General features: G+C 41.7%; 1 long non-coding RNA gene across 1 annotated transcript in view; it reads right to left on the minus strand.

Moving 5' to 3' along the window:
- LOC109555915 (uncharacterized) overlaps nucleotides 1-13,371 on the minus strand; it is a 179,659-nt gene that overhangs the window by 67,289 nt on the left and 98,999 nt on the right. Inside the window, exon 4 of the long non-coding RNA XR_011565747.1 lies at nucleotides 1-13,371. This exon is cut by the window's right edge and continues 32,004 nt beyond it. This is a non-coding gene — a long non-coding RNA (uncharacterized lncRNA).

Here is a 13,371-nt window from a genome sequence, read left to right on the forward strand (position 1 = left end):
CTGACTGTCACAACAATTCAGATTGATGGATACTATCTTCAAATTACCTGGTTAAAAAAAACAGGCCCAGAATAGGTCAGTGAATTAATTGCCCAAAGTAACAGGGATAAGTTTTGGGAACAAGTCTTTTGATTCCAAAGCCTGTATTCTTTTCACATTAGAAAGCCTACTAGGGGCAGATCCAGATTTTATGGGGCTTGTGGTATATATATTTTTGGTGGACATCTTCAAGAAAAGGAATACAAAAGTACAATACATCACTAAGTATGATCCTGTGACTACACTGTTAGGACCAAGTGAGGGAACTTTAGGGTTAATCTTTAGCATTCAATTTCACAGTTTCCCCTAGTTATACATTTATTTAGTTCTTACTATATGCCAGACACTAAAGTAAATATTAATTTTATTATTATAACAACCTTATGAGGAAGGTACTGTCCTTGTTTTACAAAGCAGAGAATGAATGAGGCTCAGAGCAGCGGCGGGGGCGTGGGAGCGGGGGTGATTTACCTAAGGACAAAGACGTGGTAAGTGCCAAGTATTCAAGCTCGAATTCAGATCTGATCCTGGGTCCATATTGTGAATCTACCATACTATGCTCCTCCTACATTCCACCGTTCAGGTCCTGACAGTTCATATCTGAACCAGTCCTAGTTTGTCTTCCTAACTCTCTTCCATCTACCCTGAATGCTGCTTATACCCGTCACAGTCCTGAAGTGCTGCTGAAGTCCTGACCAACTGAAGGACCTGAACAGCCTTCCTTCTCTGTATTTATCAAAGGTAAAAAGCAATTATTGCTCATAAGTAGCACTTGGCTGTAGATTCCATGCTGTTTTCTAACATGTTTAACTGTTACTGAAAACTTTTTCTAGCCTGAAACAGAGGCGGAGTGGGTGAGAGGGAGAAAGTATTTGGAAACTTTCAGAATCGTATCCCTCAGGGCCCATTCCATTACAATCTAGATTCTTCATTTGCAAAACAAAAGGCTGAACCACTCGGGATTGTAAAGAGAATTAAGTAAGGAGGGGTGAGGGGAGGAGAGGAACGCAGGCTTCCTGTGCTGGTCAACGTTGGTTTATCTCCATCTGACTCGACCTCCCCCCAAAATCTTTGTTAGGCGCCTTGATCCATACATTTTCGGTACTTCTCAAAAGTCTCGGACATCAGAGGCACTCCATGTTTATTCAGTTTGATCACTTCAACATCATAGGGTCCTGAGGATAGTTCAGGTGAACTGCTAAGTATATAATCGGCCCTTCAGAACCTTTAATTATAATTATATTTTGTTCCAAACCCTCAGCGTCCATAAAAATTTGGCCTCTCTGCAGTCTCATTTCTTCATATTTCCGACACACAGATCCTCTCGTGGGGCCAGTGTCACCACCGTCAGACCAGCTCTTTTCTCCCGTCTTCTGTGTTCATACTCACCATTCATCAAATGTAAAAAAGTTCCATAAATTCTCTCATCAAAATCACCAAAAGCCCTTATGAGGTCGCCTGTATTACTGTTTTCATTTCAGAGAGCAGGAAGCAGGCCCTGAGGATTTGAGTGACTTCCCCGAGGTCACTGATCTCAAGAAGCGAGGCCGCAGCCCGCGCTCTAAACTGCCGGCTTTCGGCCTCTTCCCCGGTCCGAGATGCACCCGCGTCCATTCAAACCCCGCCCAATCCCTCACTTCCAGTCAGTTCCCAGCTTCTCCGCGCACCATCGCCCCCCACACCTGAGTCAGGCCCCAGGCTGCACGCCCAATCCATCCTTGGCAGTTAGACTAAGGGTGAGATCGACGCTGGTGTCCCAGATGCGAGTAGATTACCCCGAGGTCCTCCGACGGCGGGCCGAAGGGGAGACTCCGCAGAGGAGCGCGGCTACAAGGTCCCTGCCGCATAGCGGGGGCGCCGCGCGCGGGTCTTGCCGGGCCGCGGGTCACGTGGCGGGGAGGGGGGCGCCAGCGCGCGCGAGCGAGAGAAAGCGACTCTGCGGGCGCGCGCCTGAGAGCTGTGGAGGCGCGAGTCGCGGTTCGGGTGTAAGTGTAGGGGGGAGGGGGCGGTGGCCGTGAGGGCCAACTCCACCCCCTGTGCGCATGCTCCGGCCCCGGGTTATAAGGCAGCCTCGCGGGCCGGGCCCGACAAAGTGCTGGCGAGCTGCTACGTGACTAGCCGGGCGCGTGGGTGCTCGGACGAGCGAACTAGGCAGCCGGCAAAGGACGCGACCTGGACCGTGGGCCCAGCGAAAACTCCAGCCGCGCCGCCGCGTCACGCTCACGCTAGGCGCCGCGAGCCGCGTATAACGGTTAGTTGTTAACGGCCAGTTGCGTGCTTGGCGGGGACCCTGCGGTGTCCTTGCTTCCTCCGCGTGTTTGGAGGGAGGCGTGGGGGAGTGGAGGGCTTGGTCTCCGAGGGGAGGGGGGACGGCCGGGCGGGGGCTTAGGACCGCCGCAGCCACGTGGCCTCGGAGCGCAGCGTTGCTGAAGGAGACCTTGAAGCGCTGGGGACAGCGCCTCTCAGCAGAGCTGCGGCCCCGTTGTCAGGTGCGGGCCACCGGCCTGGCCGAGGAGTTGGGTAGTGGTGCCGGTGACCTTGGGAAAGTCGCTTCCCCTCTAGTCTTAAGTAGGCTCTTCAAGAGATGCTTGATCTGGGAAAGGGACGACGTGAGGTTGACTCACGTGGTGCCTTCAAGCTGCTGGCAGTGTTCTCCGAGGGTAGGGATTCAGGGCGGGAGTTATTTTGGACTCGTGGCACGCCCGCCCCAACCTCCTCGGCCAGCCAATCCTTGTCCCACCTGGTGACTTGCGGCAGTGGCTCGGGGGAACTGCAGTCCCCGTAGCCAAGACGTGACTGCAGGGTTTGAGTGGACTTTGCCGAGGGAACATTGCAACTGGCAGACTCCCGGAGTCGTGCTGACGGGAACTCTTTGTCATTCAACCTGTGGCTGCGGAACGTCCGCCGCAGCGCCCTCACTCTGGGACTTTAAGGCGGCCCTGAGGTGAGGAGTCTGAAGCATAGCATTACACTCGGTATGATGCTCGCTTTTTGTTCCAGATACATACTTTCTCCCCACGTGCGTTTTAACATTTCATTTCTTTGTCACGACTCAAATGCGACAGGCAGTTGCCAAAATTAGTTTGTAATTAATCTTAACCCCCCAAAAAAGTACTACTTGAGTCAGATTCCTAGTGTGCTATACTTGGCATCTGCTCTGTCATAACTAGTTTTGAAACTTGTTTTTCCAAAAATTATTCTGGTTTTGAAATAAAATGTGGACACCTCAGTGCCCTGATAAAACAAATGTGGATATAGTTACTAGGGGAATATGATACGGTGAACTCTGAATTGTGAGTTTTTTAGAGTGTAAGTAGGAATTAGCCATTAATAAGCAATTTTGATGGCTGCTACCAGCCCAGTGAGGTGATGCAGAGAATATGTATTTTAGTGTAGTTTTTTAGTTAGGCACTAAAAATACCCATAAGACCAAGTTTTATGCCTTAGGGTACAATTTTGCCTTCAGGTTGCCATAGAGAAAATAAATAGTTTAAGACATTTAGCCCTTAAAACAGGTATTGGGTATTATTTAAACACAAGTTGAACTTTAGTAATTAATTCAGGGATTGGATGCTGTTCTTTCATTGGACTGCATTGACCCTTGTTAAAAATGCAAGTTAATGGTCTGGGGATATTTTTATAGCTGAATAGGTTTAAAGGTTTAGTTGTAAGCTTAACATAATAGGCTATAACATACCTAAACAGATTAAAAAGGAAAAAGATTCATGCTACCATAGGATGAACCAACTGATCAGTGTTTAAATAGTTTATGTATCTTTTGGCCTTTTAAATGTTAATTCATATAACTCCGGAAAAGATCTTACTGACCAGGTGGTCAGTTTTCCTTATTTTATAGATTAGGAAACTGTTAGAGGTTAAGTGACTTCTAATCTTAGTTCTGAAAACTTTAATGGTTAGGTGAGAATTATGTAACTTTTGACTCCCATTTAATGAGTTCAGCACTCCTGAACTTTCTCTAAAAATTATAAATATAGGTATGAAATGTCTGTGTGTGTGAGAGAATCACTCATTCATGTCTGACTCTTTGCAATCCCATGGACTGTAGTCCACCAGGCTTATCTGTGGAATTCTCCAGGCCCATTTTCTTCTCCAGAGGACCTTCTCGACCCAGGGATTGAACCCCAGTCTTCTGCATTTCAGGCAGATTCTTTACCATCTGAGCTACCAGGGAAGCCCTAGATATGAATTATCTTATGCCAAAAAAGTTATTTTGAATAATTAGTAACTTCCCAACTTATACCTTCATTCTAACTGTGTTTTCCATCCACTTCATAATATGCCTTCCTATGAAGGATTTAGGTCCCTGCAAATGTCTACATGGCATTTTGTTAGAGAAGAGGATTAGGAAGATGGGACCTGATTTGTTGGCTACCAGCCACTAGGATTCAGAGACACCTAGGATTCAGCAAGAACAAGTTCTAGCCCTGGAACTTCCCTGGTGGTCCAGTGGTTAAGACTCCACGTTCCCAATGCAGGGGGCCCAGGTTCAATCCCTGGTCAGGGAACTAGATCCCACATTCTGCAACTATGAGTTATCATGCCACAACTAAGACCTGGTGCAGCCAAATAAATAAATAAAAGTAAAAAAAAAAAAAAGACTCTGAACTCCCAATACAGGAGGCCCAGGTTTGATCCCTGTTTGGGAAATAAGTTCTAGCCCTATCATTCCTGGAGTTTATAGTCTAACTGGAAAGCATAATATATATTGATATAAATACCAGAACATATGCTCTTTATAAACAACTATTGAGTACGTAATAGAGGAAGTAGAGGTTCCTATGGGAACAAATACTGTATTATGTAGGTGTGAGATAACTCCCAGCTTAGTATAGAAGCAAAGGTACGCCTCTCCAAGGAAATGCGATTTAACTTGAGACTTGAAGGATGAATAGGAGTTAGCTAAAGCCAGAGAGTAATAGTGAAAAGAGCATTCCAGATCTGAGTACTGAAGCTGCAGTCAGAATACAGGGTACATTAGAAAAACTTAAAAGAGTTTTGCTAAAGCATAAAAATAGAGCACAGAGAACACGGAAAGATGGGAGTTGGAGAGATGGGCAATATCAGATAATGAAAGGCCTTAGTCATTTTAAGTAAAGAAGGGACTAAGTAAAAAGATTTAAGGAAGTGCTCTTGAAGCTAAATGAATCAAGTTTAATGGTTATAAATGGGGTTGGGAAGGGCACAATCAGACTGAATTTTAGAAATACCACTCTGATTACAAAGTAGAGAACAGGTTGGAGGCTTTTGGCATTTTGTGAGATCACAGTGATGGACAAGATGGACAGTATGGGGAAAATGGAAGAGAGAGGGAAACAGACAGGATTCAATGATAGACCATATGTGGGAGACAGGGAAAGCCAGAGAAGTTAAAAATATTTCCCAGGTTTCTAGCTTGAGCAAATATGAGGTTTTTTTTTTTTTTTTTTTTTCTCCATCTACCCAATGTGGACACTAAGAGGTTATGTGACTAGCCCAGGGCTGTTCAGCTGGTAAAGATTGGAAATGTCTTTTTGCAGTTAGTGATTTTTTCCCCTTCTATACAATTTATTATGGCAACTTTCAATACCCAATTGAAGTTTCAAACAGCCAATAATGTTTCATCTGTACTCCTACTTACTTCTCTCTGCCCCCTATTAGATTATTGTGAAGCAAAACAGATAGAGGTATTTCACCTGTAAATATTTTAGTATATCCCTAGAAGATATGACTCTTGGGCTTCCCTGGTGGCTCCATGATAAAGACTTTGCCTGCCAATGCAGGAGACACAGGTTTGATTCCGGAACTCCGGAGGATCCCACATGCTGCAGAGCAATTAAGTCCTTGTACCACAACTATTGAGCCTGTGCTCCAGAGTCTGGGAGCTGCAATTACTGAAGCAGTTAGGCTCTAGACCAGGTGCTCTGAACAGGAGAAGCCACCACGATGAGAAGCCCGAGCACCACAACTAGACAGTGGCCTCTGCTTGCCACGACTAGAGAAAACCGTGAAGCACTGAAGGCTCAGCACAACAAAAAATAAATTAAAAAACTTTTAAAGTAACTCTTCCTTAAAAAAAACCAAGATGACGCTTTAAAGAAACAACCATAACCATTGTTCTGCCTTTAAATATTAACATCACCAAATAACCAAGCAGTATTCACATTTTCCTAAACTGTTTCAAAATAATTGATCAGTTTGATTTGAGATCCAAATAAGACCACACATTACTTTTGGTTGGTATGTCTTCCCTTTTTTCTTATTTTCCTCTTAAGTTATTTGTTGAAGGTACCAGGTTATTTTTATGCAGTTTCCCTCATTCTGGATTGTGTTGAATGTGTCCCACTGGTATAGATTTAACATGTCCTAGTTTAACATGTTCTATTGTATTTTCTGTAAACTGGTAGCTAGATTGAGGTTTGATTTCTGAGAGGAGGTATGGTGTGGTGGAAAAGGCAAATATAATTCATAGGTGATGGTGTGTATTTCTATTGGGGGGAATATGATGTTTGTCCCTCATACTGCTATCTTGATGGCCTAATTCTGTTATTTCATTGGTGGTTTGCAAATGGCAGTTTAATTCTAACATTCCTTCTTAATTAAAAGAAATATATTTATTTATTTATTTGGCTGTGTTGAGTCTTAGTTGCGGCACTTGGGCTCTCTAGTTGTGGCATGCAGGCTCAGTTGCTCTGAGGCATGTAGGATCTTTATTCTCTGACCAGGGATCAAGTCCATGTCCCCTGCATTGCAAAGTAGATTCTAACCACTGGACCACAGGGAAGTCCCTCTGTCTTAATTGAGTAGCTAGAATACCTCTACAAAAAAGAGTTAGTTTGAATAGGAAGGGCAAGTTAAAAATTTATGTGCTTAATATAATATCATGAGTGACAGTGAAGTCGCTCAGTCATGTCTGACTTTTTGTGACCCCATAGACTGTAGCCTACCAGGCTGCTCCATCCATGGGATTTTCCAGGCAAGAGTACTGGAGTGGGGTGCCATTGCCTTCTCCAGGGGATCTTCCTGACCCAGGACTTGAACCCAGGTCTCCTGCATTGGCAGGGAGATTCTTTACCGACTGAGCTACGAGGGAAGCACAATATCATATCATATCATATATGATTGCAATACTGTCTTTTTGGAGAAATGTATTTAAAGGTACCAAGGTATATTTTCTTTGAAAGCCAGTACATATTTTATTAGAATGTTTTTTAGCGTTTGTCCTTAATGTTTCAAATGGCTTTTAGTATTTGGAACATTTAGAATTTCTTAAATTGGCAGGGATTCTTTTGGTCTTTGTTCTTTCTTGCAGAGCTTATCTGTTACAATAGGTTTGAAGGAATTTCTGGTAGAATCACTTACTACCAAATCTAAACCAAATCTAAACCAGATTACAGGTTTTAAATTCCTTGAGGACAGGGATTGATTACTCCAGGTAGCCAGGCTTAAAATCTGAGTCATTTTAATACTTCTCTAGTGGGCTCCTTCCCTACCAAATGCATTTAAGTGTCAACCCCTTCTTCCTTTGGTTATCTCTTATGTCCACTTTTTCTCATCCCACCCCACCCCTAGTTTAGGCTGTTGTCATTATTAGATTAGTACCATGACCTTTTAGGAGAAGGCAGCAGTACCCCACTCTAGTACTCCTGCCTGGAAAATCCCATGGATGGAGGAGCCTGGAAGGCTGCAGTCCATGGGGTCGCTGAGGGTCGCACACGACTGAGCAACTTCACTTTTACTTTTCACTTTCATGCACTGGAGAAGGAAATGGCAACCCACTCCAGTGTTCTTGCCTGGAGAATCCCAGGGACAGGGGAGCCTGGTGGGCTGCCGTCTATGGGGTCACACAGAGTCTGACACGACTGAAGTGACTTAGCAGCAGCATGACCTTTTAAGTTGTATGTTATTCATCTTTTAATTTTCCCCGACAAATATTTCTTTTTTCCTCTGTAATTTCTTCTCCTCCTCCTCCTCCTTCTCCCTCTTCTTATGCCTCTTCCCCTTCTGCTTCCCCTCTTTCTTTTTGGTTGTAGGATCCATTTCATAATGGATTTATGGCAGAAAGACTAGAATAGGTGACTTGTGAGCTGTGGTGTCTTGCAGAGAAGTGATTAAAAGAGCAGTTACAATCCTATTGAAATAGTGATTTCTCTTCTAGGGGTACATTATGCACAATAACTACATGAGTTCACAGCCACAACAGTGTTATTGGTTGCATGGGCTGAGTCACTGAAGAGTGCTACTCACCATTTATGCAGAAACAGTGATATCTAGCCCCTCTGGTTGTCCAAACTACCCTATTGCTGATTACAACTACTCATAACATTGAATCTGATTTGATTACAGTGATTTAGCCTTCATATAAAGGAGAAATTCCTCAAAATATACAGGCAGTGTAAGCTTCATATTTGATCATTCACTGAAAAATATTTCTTCCCTCTGATTTTGCTCTTCTTATATAAATCTTCTGAAGATTATTGAATGAATGAAGACCTGATGACACTGTTTTAGTGTGTTGTTTTGGATAATAACAGAGCTTTTGTAAATTGCCTTATTGAGCTTTTGAGAACCAAAGCTTTTTACTTTATTAACTTTCTCTTCTATTCCCCAATCAGAGGTTTTAACCTGAGATATGCAGGTTGATACTCCATGTTGGAAGGAATTCAAGGAGGCTATGAACTTGGTTGGGGAAAAACTTCATTGACCTCTGTGTAAAATTTAGAATTTAATCTGTGGCACCAAAAAAGCTAAGAGCTCCTGCTCCTAACTCCTGTACTTCTGATGTGAGAATGAAGTTAGCCAGAACCTGTGATGCAACACAGCACACAACTCATGATGTCAGTTAAGTAAATAAATTTTTTGGCCATCGACTTCTGTGTACTAAATCATAAATCCTGACCTAGGGATCAAAGGGGGACTGTAGCTATGAAATTAAAAGACGCTTGCTTCTTGGAAGAAAAGCTCTGACCAACCTAGACAGTGTATCAAAAAGCAGAGACATCACTTTGCCCACAGAGGTCCATATGGTTTTTTCCAGTAGTCATGTACAGATGTAAGAGTCAGACCATAAAGAAGGCTGAGTGCCAAAGAATTGATGCTTTTGAATTGTTGTGCTGGTGAAGACTCTCGAGAGTCCCTTGGCCCGCAAGGAGATCAAGCTAGTCAATCTGAAAGAAATCAGTCCTGAATATTCATTGGAATATGAATTCCAATTGGAGCTGAAGCTCCAATACTTTGGCACCTGATGTGAAGAGCCAACACATGGAAAAGACCCTGATGCTGGGAAAGATTGAGGGCAAGAAGAGAAGGGGATGACAAAGGATGAGATGACTGGATGGCAACACTGACTCAATGGACATGAGATTGATCACATTCCTGGAGATCAAGGAGGATAGGGAAGGCTGGCATGCTGCAGTCCATGGGGTTGCAAAGAGTCGGACATGACTTAAACAACTCGACTAAACATTAACAAATATGCTAAGGGAGAATAAAATGAGTGTCACAAATTGAGACAATAATTTTCCCTTGTATTCAGGAAGCATATTTTTAAAATTACTGTCTCCATCTCCTAGATGTATATCTACTTGATGTAGCAAAGGGCAGAGAAATGGCTTAACAATTACCTGTTTCTGGGAAAATAAAACATTCACTTGAAAATTACGTATTTCTAATAAAGGAACTGATTATTATCTTAGAACATAAAATTATATTGTCAGCAATTAAAAAGGGTATTTAAATTTAATTATAGTATATTTTGAGGTGATAATGCTGACTTTTTTGATACATCTTTAGTGTCTAGTCTTAAAAAGCTTTGTAAACAAACATTTGAGAATGGTGGATAATGCTTTAATGCCAAAGAGTACTCAGTTTCAATACTCTTATGTAGTTTGACTGTACTAATAAGACAAGTAAGAAAATTGAACTTGGTTCTTTGAGATAATGAGGGTCAAATGTAGCACAGTAATGAAGTTCAGACTCAATTCAAAGGATATTTACTAAACAAATATGTATACAAGAACTCACTAAAAGATGAAGAAATACATATTTTAAAATATGGCTTGAAACTTTTAGGATGAAAATAAAGCTATGAAATGAAATGTCCACATATTACTTTGTTGCTTCTGGGTTTCAAAAAAAAATTTTTAATATGAAACTAAGTATAGTGTTAATTATCACTGTGAGAAGTTCAACTCAGCCTTTTGCAAGAAAAGGAAAAGCTTTCTTTGTTGTTTATCTGTTAATAATTTGTAATTTTCCCCATTAAGCTTCAGAATACTGGTAGTGAAGTAGAGTCTAACAGAAATACCATTAACTGTATTCAAATATTCATTTATATTCAAAGTGTAACATAAATGACACTGTTTTGACAGTATGTCTAATTATAATTTTAATTCAGTCCACTATGTTTCTTCTTTAGATTTTGGAACAAGGTAGGTCATATAATAATAAACTGAAATGGCCCACTTAGATATTGATTTGTTGAATATATATTTGTAGTGCTATAGAAAACAACATATAAAGGTATTCCAAAATATAGCCTGAAATTCTGCCAAGCAAAACCTACCTTTGGAGGACACAGCCTCCAACTTTCTTAATCTGCTGGAATCAAGTGAAAATGAAGCATTAAAGAAGACAAAATCTGGAGAAGGAAATGGCAACCCACTCCAGTATTCTTGCCTGGAAAAGTCCATGGACAGAGGAGCCTGGCAGGCTGCAGTCCATGGGGTTACATGACTGAGCATGTGTGCATGAGGGTGGAGGGTCACAGGTTGGTAGCAATAAACTGGTAGAACTAAAAAAAAAAAAAAGACAAAATCTGCTGTAGTAATCACTCAGAAAGTGAGACTGATCAGGTAAGCTCTATGTGCTGAAACAAAAAACCTTTCTGCCTGTGTTTCTTAACACAGAAAGCATAACATCACTGGAGGGTTCTTTGTTTCATATTTTTCCTGCACCCTCAAAAACTGGGAAAGTCACGTTCTTTGAATCCTAACATCATTTGGTCCTGGAGGAGGGATTAGTTGATGTTTTTTGTTTTGTTTTGTTTTTGTTTGTTTTGCTTTGCTTTGCACCCAGCTTAGTTCTCTGACTAGGAACTAAACCGTGTCCCCTGGCACTGAAAGCATGGAATCCTAACCACTGGACTGCCAGGGAGTTCCTTAGCTTTTTTATAAGTTGAAACAATAGCTTCTGTCTTTAATTCATGATCTAGAAGCACACACCTAAGCTAGTGAGGGAAATAGTTACTTACAAAGAAAGAAACAAATGTGGGAATTATTCTGTTAGTTTTTTTCAGCATGCTGTGGCAACCCACTCCAGTATTCTTGCCTGGAGAATCCCAGGGACAGAGGAGCCTGGTGGGCTGCTGTCTGTGGGGTCGCACAGAGTCGGACACGACTGATGTGACTTAGCATCAGCAGCAGCAGCCAAGAAGCATTGAGTTAAGTTGTCATAGAGGCCATTAATTTCACGTGGCAAGGTATATTCAGAAAAACAGTAATGATATTAGTGGACTGAAATAGACTTTTAGCATTAAATAAACTTATGGTATTAATGAAAAATAATTTCAGTTTTGAAAATTACTAAATGCTTCTGGATTTGGAACATATTTATACTCCTGTCTTTGCTTTTGTTTCTGAATTGATCTTTAAGGTATCCTAAAGCATTGGCGCCTCTTGTGAGTATCAACTGTGTCTTAAAAGCTTTGAAATATCCATGAGTTCTTTTTTGTTTTTTAATGAGCAAATAACTGCCACAGCAGTTAAACCAGTGAAAGCGCAGCATCCTTACTACTGCACCGCCAGGGTATTCCCCCAGAGAAGTTATTTTTTAATCTTTGGACATCTTCATTTGCCTCCTTAACCCCATATGTAAGCCCCAGTGTTAGAGTACTTAAATTAACTTGATCTCATGGTTTTTTGTTTAGTTAATTATGCTGCTATTTTCTAAAATACTTATATACAGATATATAGTACTTTAGCTTCTCTGTGGTGTGACATTTGAGGGTAGCCCAGATGCCTAACCACACTGAGGTGGGATAGTGTTCTGCAAGTTAGGAATTTGCAGTGAAAAGTAAAAAATGAATTTGTCGGACTTCCCTGGTGATCCATTGGTTAAGAATTTGCCTGCCAGTGCAGGGGACACAAGTTTGATTCCTGGTCCAGGAAGATCCCACATGCCGTGGGGCAGCTCAGCCTGTGCACTACTGAGACCATGCTTTGGAGCCATGAACTGCAACAAGAGAAGCACCGAAGTGAGAAGCCCTCGGAACCCTCGCTCTGCAACTGGAGAGTGCCTGCAACTAGAGAAAGAAAGCCTGCAAGCATCTGAAGACAGGGCACAGCCAAAAATAAATAAATATTTTTTTAAAAAATGAATTTGCTACTTCTTTGAGTAGATGTCCACCTTTACCCAAAGATTTTAATTCATGCTCAGCCCTAAATTAATCCAAAGACTTTTATATTGGAGCACTAGCTTCTTTTTTAATGTAGAAAAAAATGTTACTGCCTGTCTAAAGTGAACCTTAACATTTTTGACATACTGTTCTCAGAGTTCTGAATATTAGTGTGATTCTTAGTTTTAAAATGCTTTTGCCACAAAATACAATGAAAGAGTGAAAAATAGGCTCCTTTTATTTTTTATAATATGAATTAAAAACGTTAGAATTTTGTAGAAATTCCGTGTAACAATCTATGTGCTCAACAATAGGTGATTTTTTTTTTTTAAAGTATGGTACATCCACAGAATAGAATAACACTATTTTAAAAAAATGTTAGAGGGAATTCCCTGGCAGCCCAGTGGTTAGGACTCCATGCTTCCCCTGCAGGAGCATGGGTTCAATCTCTGATCAGGGAACTAAGACCTTGCATGCTGCATAGTGTAGCCAAAAAAAGTTACAGAACTAGGCACGTATCAAAAAATGCTTCAGACATTGAATAGGAAAAGCAGGCTATAAAGCATGAAATACAGTCTCATGTTTATTTTTGTGTTTATGCATGACTATCCTAGAAAGAAGTTTAGAATTTACATTAAATGTAACTAACTTACACGAGGGCTTATACCAGGGCTTCCCTGGTGGCTCAGCTGGTAAAGAATCTGCCTGCAATGCGAGAGACCTGAGTTCAGTCCCTGGGTTGGGAAGATCCCCTGGAGAAAGGAAAGGCTACCCACTCCAGTATTCTGGCCTGGAGAATTCCATGGACTCTGTACTCCATGGGGTCGCAAAGAGTCGGACACTACTGAGCAACTTTCACTTTTCACTACATGAGGATGATAGAATGACAGGTGCATTTAACGTTTTTAGTCACATAAGCACATATAACTTCGTCATCTTTT

The sequence above is a fragment of the Bos indicus genome, chromosome 3 (genome assembly GCF_029378745.1).
Source record: "Bos indicus isolate NIAB-ARS_2022 breed Sahiwal x Tharparkar chromosome 3, NIAB-ARS_B.indTharparkar_mat_pri_1.0, whole genome shotgun sequence".
Classification (NCBI taxonomy): domain Eukaryota; kingdom Metazoa; phylum Chordata; class Mammalia; order Artiodactyla; family Bovidae; genus Bos; species Bos indicus.